Below are 8,648 nucleotides of genomic sequence, written 5' to 3'. Positions count from 1 at the left end.
TTTTTTTTTTTTCTTTTTTTGAGATGGAACCTGGCTCTTGTCGCCCAGGTTAGAGTGCACTGGCGCAATCTCAAGTCACTGCAACCTCCACTTCCCAGGTTCAAGCAATTCTCCTGCCTCAGCCTGCTGAGTAACTGAGATTACAGGCTCCCACCACCACGTCCAGTTAATTTTTGTACTTTTAGTAGGGATGGGGTTTCGCCACGTTGGCCTGGCTGGTCTCAAACTCCTGACCTCAGGTGATCCACCCACCTCGGTCTCCCAAAGTGCTGGGATTAATATTTGCCATTTTTAATTCTCAAAAAGATGAAACTGTAGTAACAGAAGGAAGATCAGTGGTTGCCTGGGACTGAAGGTCAGGAGAAGGAATCGATGAGAAAGAGAAAGGAGGAAACTTTTGAGGGTAATGGAGTGGTTCTGTGTTTTGATGTGGGGAGTCCATCAAATTGTATGTTTAGAATCACCACATTTTACTATATGCAAATGACACCTCAATAAAGTTTTAAAATGCCATTTTTGCACAGTAGAGTGGCATAGCTTAGGAAAGCCAGGGAAAATGTTTCAGTTGCACAGAGATGGAAATACTAGGTCTGCCAAAATGTCTCAATAACAGGGTGCTTCAGTAGAGCATGTCAATATTTTGTGGAATAAATCACCATCTGTCAGCTGCCTGAGGTGGAGCCATGTAACATTTAACATGCCCAGAATGCGTGTTTTCCCATAACACCCCTCCAGGAGCACTAGTTAATCCATTAGAAGTTAACGGCCGGGCGCGGTGGCTCACGCCTGTAATCCCAGCACTTTGGGAGGCCAAAGTGGGCGGATCACCTGAGGTCCAGAGTTCGAAACCTGCCTGACCAACATGAAGAAACCCCGTCTCTACTAAAATTACAAAATTAGCTGGGCGTGGTGGCACATGCCTGTAATCCCAGCTACTTGGGAGGCCGAGGTGGGTGGATCACCTGAGGTCAAGAGTTGGAAACCTGCCTGACCAACATGAAGAAACCCCGTCTCTACTAAAAATACAAAATTAGCTGGGCGTGGTGGCACATGCCTGTAATCCCAGCTACTCAGAAGGCTGAGGCAGGAGAATGGCTTGAACCTGGGAGGCGGAGGTTGCTGTGAGCTGAGATCACGCCTTTGCACTCCAGCCTGTGCAACAAGAGCAAAACTCCGTCTCAAAAAAAAAACAAGGCAACAGCACTTCTCAGGTGGGCAATGAGTAGGGCAGTCTGGTATGCACTAGAAAAAGAAGGCTTTTGGGTCACCATGGTCCCCTCCACAGTCCAAACATGGGTGTTGGCTGGGCCATTTCCATATTTACTTGGCAACTGAAAAATATGAGGCCCCAGGTTCATTTGAGGCCCAAGTGTTTTTTGCCTTACACCCATTTGATTTACCATAGGACAGCCTGGTGGTGCGAAAAGTCCTCTGGGAATTCACAAGGTGAGTGACCACAAAGATGTTGATAGTAAAGGAGATTTCTCCATTCCTGTTATCCCCAGGGGCAAGGCACCTAGGGTTGTGTGGATAGAAGTATTGCTCTCCCCCTTTTACAGGTCTCTTTGTGCATCTCTTGCTTCTCTCAGAAGTGCCTATAGAAAGAAGGTCCCTGGGACATCTGCACACCCTTTTTGGAATCCCACATAGCCAGCTCTGAGAAGAGGGGATAGGTTGGCGAGACCCCTGGCTGAAAGCTCAGGCTGGGAGTAGAAAGAGGCAACCCAGGGTCTACTGATGTCTCTCATTGAACGAATCTCCATGTCACAATTTCAAAAAGTACAACCAATGTCATTTCTAGCCCACTAACCTTTTGTCAATGACGTCTGATGGGGAACTGGGTTTGGGAGCCAGAAAGAGCACTTTATTAAATATTTGCAATTCAATTCAACATGTGCTAAGCTTCTGCTGGGTATAAGGTACCATGGGAGTTGTCTTAAGCATGATCTATATTGTCTTCCTCTCCCTGGGTGATCTTGTCAACGTTTCAGCTTTGATTGCCAGACTCTGATGATGTCTAAAACTCTCCAGCTTAGCTCTCTCCTCTGAGCTACAGCAATGGATTTCTACCTGCCCACTGACCATCAGTCCCTGGGTGTTTGGCAAGGAACCTCAATTTGAGGAAAGCAAATCCAAATTCAACAACATTGCTCACAAATCTACTCCTCACCTAAACCCCTACAACAAAAAATAGTTCCTAGACAATAGGCACCCAGCCGCCCAGATCCCAAACTGAGGTGCACCTGGAATCCTCTCTCTCCTCTACCACTGTCATATCCAAACTAATCACCAAATTCCATCAATTCTATCTCATAGATCTCTCTTAAATTTACCCCTTTCTCTCCATCACCGCACATCACGCTTTTCCTGGCAAGTCCTCATAGTCCCTCCACTTCCAGTGAGATGATCCTGATTCATCCTCTATAGCCTATGCTGTTGGAGCCCTGCCCGGGTACCCTTTATTAGCTGATGCTTTCAATGCATGTATGCCCTGGACACTACAGGTTTGGGCTGCTAACCCCTCACACCTACACTCTTTTCTGGAGGAGTGTCTGCAACTGGTGGAGCCATCTTACCTGGAGATGTCTGGGACCCCATCCTCCCCTTGGGGGCAGCAAGGGCAATCTCTGTGGTATAATTCACACTCCAGAGCTACCATTGAGATCCAACTAAGCCTAGACTCTTCCTTAAATCACATCCTTTCCCAGCTTCTGCCCATGCCTTGTCCCACTTCCCTCACTCGCTTATTTTTTCCCTAATAACACTCCTTCAATTAGTCATTTTCACAAGAATCCCCATCTCAGGCTGTGTTTCTAGGAAGTCCAACCTAGAATATCCTTTACAGTGGCACAAAATAATTTATTTTTAAAGGCATAGTTGATCATATAATTCTTTGGCATGCTTTTTGTTTTACATTCAGATCCCACTGGGTGCATAAAATCTGAAAACTTCCAGTTCATCATATAAACCTTGTCTTCGGCTTGAAATGTATTCCTCCATCTTATCTAAACACTCATTCACCCTTTAACACTAAACTTATATATCACCTCTTCCTGGAGCTGTTCCTTTGTCTTTTCTACTCTTTTAGGCAGAGTCAGACACCCCATTCTTCATACTCAAGTGGTTTCATGTACGCATCTCTACTACAACATTTGCCTTGTTGTATTTTCATGCTACCACCAAGAAAATCCAGTACACGTTATTATGAGTTTTATCAGGACAGAGAGTTTCTTTGATATCTTTGCATCCCCAGTACCTAGTGCTGTGCCAGGCACAGAGTAGGTGCTCAACAAATATTTGTTGAGTCCACGTACAACCCATCAGTCTTCAGTTCTCTAGCCCTGGGATTACCCTTTCCTTTACAAGCTAAGAAACAAAGGTATGGGCTCCTTATTTTACTGTATCCTACTTCCTGCAGAGTCTTTAGCCAGATTTTCCTGCCCAGGTATTTTCGAAGTACCTGAGGGATGTATTTGCTCCCCAGAGGTCATCTTGGCTGCCACTTTTGTCACATCTAGATGTGGATTACTACGCTAGGCCTCTCTGTGCATCACCGCTTGGTTTAGCCAGCTTTTCCAGGCCACCTGAGCATTTCCAGTACCAATTCTTCTCCAGTGAGGATGCTGACTCTCCCTTAATTTCCCGATACACAGCCTTGGGCAGACCATGGTATTCAACAGAACTTACTGAAAATTTGAGGAGGATAAAGGGGAGTCACAACATAGGGAAGAACCCACAAAACTTGGTGTAAGACCACTGCTCCCAGAGTCCATAGAGTTATGCCTCTGAAGGCATCTTTCTCTTAGTTTCCTCACATATATGCCACCATGTTTCAAAGCAAATTTACCACCTCCATGAACATAATAAGTTCCCCACCATGAGACTAATGCCTGACAACCCCTTCTCTACATCTAGAAGAGTAAATTTTCCCTTTGTCTTCTAGTCATACCAAAACAATCCCTGCAGAGAGGCAACTCCTACAGTGTACAACACTTTCCATCATTTTGAATTTTCTCCCTCCTCATAGTTTCAAACTATCCTTTCCAGACCAGGATCTGTACTTCACGTTTGCATAACCAAAGACATGTTGAAATGTGAGTCTCCCATGCATAAAGAAGAGAGAATAGTCCTTCCATTTCCCACAATACAAGATCTCAATCTCTGAAAAATAAAAAAGCCACTATTGTCTTTGAAATAGAAAATATAACCATCAAGATTTCAGAAATCGGGTATTCTAGGCCCAGGGTATTGCACTACTCAAATGAATAAATGAAAGGGTAAATCAAAAATGTCAGCGTTGAGGAGATCAAGTAAGACTTTAGTCTAAGGGACTTGAAAGGGGGGATAATTTAGACCTACAGAGATGGGGAGGATTCATTCCAGGCAAAAGAAACCACAGGAACAAAGGTTCAAGTCCAGCCAACAGAACCTTGATGGCACTTTCTAGGAAAACTATGGAAGATTCATGCATCAATTAGTAGTAGTCATATTAGAAGGGAAATGAGATTCCTTCCAGGGTTGATATCTACTGTGTCTACAAGGCTGAGAAGTGACTTGAATTAAAATATGTATTTAAAGTAACAGGCAATGGCAAAGTTATCAAGGCTTTTGCTACAGTCCTAGATCACTGTGTGAGTTGCCAACTTTTGATAAAAATGGCTGCATTGCACCATGTCATCAGAAGAGGAAAAAGACTACAAGAAAAAAATGTCTTCCCTCTTGGTGGTGAAATTATGGATGGGCCATTTATTGTTAGTATTCCTACTTCTTTTCAAATTTCTGCATGTCTTAATTTTTTGCAAGGAGCATCAACCATTTTATGATAAATCTGAATAAATCCATTGCTACAATATTCGTAACCATTAAATATACTTTAAGGTTGACCCTGGGTAACAGTCAAATTAAAATGAAAGAATCTTCATTTAGCAAGCTTAGCCCTCTCTAATGGCACATTAGCTTAGACTCCAGAGCTGCCCTCTCTTTACTAAGAAGGTAATTCAGTTCTAAAAACATTACTTCTCAAAAAGCACAAATAATTGCAATGACCACGTGAGCATTAAAATCCAAAGAGTTGCGTCTCCTCATCTTATATCCAAGCCACTATATGGTGATGAGGATACAAGGCACAAATATCCCTTTGGAAAATTATAGCAAAAGCCAGAGACAAGCAAATTGGCAAAAATGGTTTTACTTCAAGTTGAAAATGCATCGTCTAGAAGCTAAATCAGGAAAGAAGTGGTGTCTGTGTGCAAAGAGCAAATGACCTCACCTGCAGGCTAGTTGCAGAGAGTACCTGAAAAAGAAATTGGATCGGAAATTCCAAACAATTATAGCTCACACTAGAGGAGGAATAAAAGAGTTCAAAATAATGTGCTTCTCAGAAAGAAAGCTTTCAAAGACATATGAAAAAGAAGGCCACAGAGTTAGAATCTGGCCTGGCCCATGGGGTGAAAGAAATCCTTTACAGACTCTGGAATTGTCACCAAGATTAACGCTGATGCACACAGAGAGCATAAGACGTCATTTGGAAGACGGAGCATCCACATGAAATACCTGAGAGAGCCTAAAAAGGTGACAAAACAATACCTGGAAATGAGAAGACAATGGAGTGGCCATGTGATCGTTCAAAGTGAACACGTGGAGAAGACAAAGGTCGATGGTAAGATGGGAAGAGCTGCCAGTGGGAAGAGTCAGATGAAGGATGGCATGAGTACAGGAGCAGAGAAAACGGAGCATTGAATGGAGAGGTCACTGTACCATGTGTGACCTCTCCAAAGGAGCTGGGTCACCCAGTCAGCAATTCTTCAGGATAGAGAAGACCTTATCTGCCCATTTTAAACACTGTGACTGTGTTAATTCATAGCTAAGGTCTTAGCTTTCAAGCAGGTGCTCCAGATCAGCACACTTCAATATAGATACTGAAAGAAATTTTGAAATAAAAATCAGTGGATTCAGGCCATATGCGTGAATCTTAAAGCAAAAAGGAACAGCAAATGTTCCTTGCTTAGAAAACACACTTTCTTGCTTAGAAAACATAGTTTAGCTATCCAGAGGGTTTCTTAGATTAAGGGAAGGGTCATACTAGAAATCCTGGCTTGGACACTATGGAATTGCCCTGCTCTGGGCATCCAAACTGATAGAAAATCCCTGAAAGTTGTATTAAAGGAATCCCAATTCTACAGAGAGGGCTAAAAAAAAGAGATCTGCAAATGGAAGACAGGAAACAAAGGGAGAACTCGTATGTTTTCTTTGTACCCTTAATGGGGAAAGAAGGAGGCTAAACAGCTCTGAAATACTGAGAAAGGTTGGGCTTAACTAAAGATAAAATGAAGGCCATAGCAAAGCAATATGCAGACTTCTAAAGTGAATAGAAGTTAATGTTGTTAATTGATTGTATACGCTTAGATGATGTTTGCAATCTATTTGCACCAAAGTGAGATCTATTCATTCTATATCACATGTGGAATAACATGTGCAAAAGAAGTTGGCACAGGCCAGGCATGGTGGCTCATGCCTATAATCCCAGTACTTTGGGAGGCCGAGGCAGGCGGATCACGAGGTCAGGAGTTCAAGACTAGCCTGGCCAACATGGTGAAACCCCATCTCTACTAAAATACAAAAAATAAAATAAATTAAAATAAAAAACTAGCCAGGCATGGTGGTGCATGCCTGTAGTCCCAGCTACTCAGGAGGCTGAGGCAGGGGAATGGCTTGAACCCAGGAGGCAGAGGTTGCAGTAAGCTGAGATCACGCCACTGTACTCCAGCCTGGGCAACAGAGCGAGACTCCGTCTCAAAAAAAAAAGAAGTTGGCACATACACAGAAGCAGCAGGAACAATGTCCAGCACATAACTGGTGCTCAGTAGACATCATATAGTCATGTACTAGATAGTAACTAATTGATATGGTCTCACCTTGAATTGTAACTCCCACAATTCCCACATGTCGTGGGAGGAACCTGGTAGGAGGTAATTGAATCATGGGGGTGGCTCTTTCCTGTGCTGTTCTTGTGATAGTGAATAAGTCTCAGGAGATTCTATGGCTTTAAAAATGGGAATTTCCATGCACAAGCTCTCTTCTTTCATCTGCTGCCATGTGGGGCCTTCCCAGCCACATGGAATTATAAGTCCATTAACTCTCTTTCTTTTGTAAATTGCCCAGTCTCGGGTATGTCTTTGTCAACAGCTTGAAAACAGACTAATACACTGACTGTCTACCATATGCAAGGCACTATTCTAGGCACTGAGAATTCAGCATTAAATTTTAAAAAAAGACAAAGCCCTCATGGAGCTAACCTTCCGGTGAAGGAGACAGGCAAATGTGCAAACATATACATAACAAAGTCAGAGAGTAATCAGTTCTATGAAGAAAAATGAAGCGGATCAAGGGACTGGAGAGGGACTAGGGCCTTCCTTATATAGGACAATCAGGGAAGCCTGTCTGAGGAAGAGCGTTCAAGCAAAGGCCTGGAAGAACTGAGGAAGTCAGCTACATGGGTATCTGAGGGAGAGTCATGCAGAGCATGCAGAGCGAGGAAACAGCAAATTCAAGCCCTGAGTCAAGGACCAGAAGGAGGTAAGTGAGGCTGGATCAAAGGGAAGGAGAAAAGAAGTTGTGGGAAACAGGGTTGGAGAGCAAGGTAAGGACTAAGCATGCTGGTCTTTGTGGGCCATGGAAAGGATGTTCAATGGTATTCCAAATGTGGTAGGAAGCCATTGGTGAGTCCTAAGCAAGAGAGTCACTTGATCTGACTTCCTTTTTTTTTTTTTTTTTTTTTGAGACGGAGTCTCGCTCTGTCACCCAGGCTGGAGTGCAAGCATGATCTCAGCTCACTGCAACCTCCACCTCCTAGGTTCAAGAAATTCTCCTGCCTCAGCCTTCCAAGTAGCTGAGATTACAGGCATGCACCACCACGCCCAGCTAAGTTTTTTTGTATTTTTAGTAGAGACAGCGTTTCACCATGTTGGTCAGGCTGGTCTGGAACTCCTGACTTCAAAAGATCTACCCACTTCAGCCTTCCAAAGTGCTGGGATTATAGGAGTGAGCCATCGCCCCCAGCCTCATTTTTAAATAATCACTCTGACAGCTTTGTCAAGATTTGCCTGTTAGGGGTGGGAGCAGGGAGAAAACTAGGTGAAGGAGTGAGGAGATGATGGTAGCTTGGAGGAAAAAATAGAAGGAAGCCTCCCACTTCTCCAAAAAGAAGTTCTCCCAAAAAGTATTTTGGTCAACTCAAATATACAGTTTCTGGAATGTGAATGAAATACTCAACTTTCTACATAGAGCAGTAGTATTTTATTTTCATTCACATACATATCTACATTATACCTATAAAATTAACTTAGAAATATCAGTTTTGAAATATTTCTTTCTTATTAATCTCACATACCATGCAGTCATTTCACTCAAACTCCCCCCAAGCATGTTTGACATGCGTGTCTTTTTAGATCACTTTCTGGGTCACTTCACATAAATTTCCAGGGCACACTGTCTTTATTTCCATCCAGTCCTTTTTTTAATCCATGTAAATGCTGTCTCTGGATCATTTGTCCCAAGCTGCAGTATCTATTGGTAAGGACTCCAATTTTAAAGTAGCACTTACATCAGAATATATGTTCCTTGAAAGCAGGAGCATTATTTCATTAACT

The sequence above is a fragment of the Colobus angolensis genome, unplaced genomic scaffold (assembly GCF_000951035.1).
Source record: "Colobus angolensis palliatus isolate OR3802 unplaced genomic scaffold, Cang.pa_1.0 Scaffold78, whole genome shotgun sequence".
Lineage (NCBI taxonomy): Eukaryota > Metazoa > Chordata > Mammalia > Primates > Cercopithecidae > Colobus > Colobus angolensis.
This window is presented reverse-complemented; position numbering follows the sequence as displayed.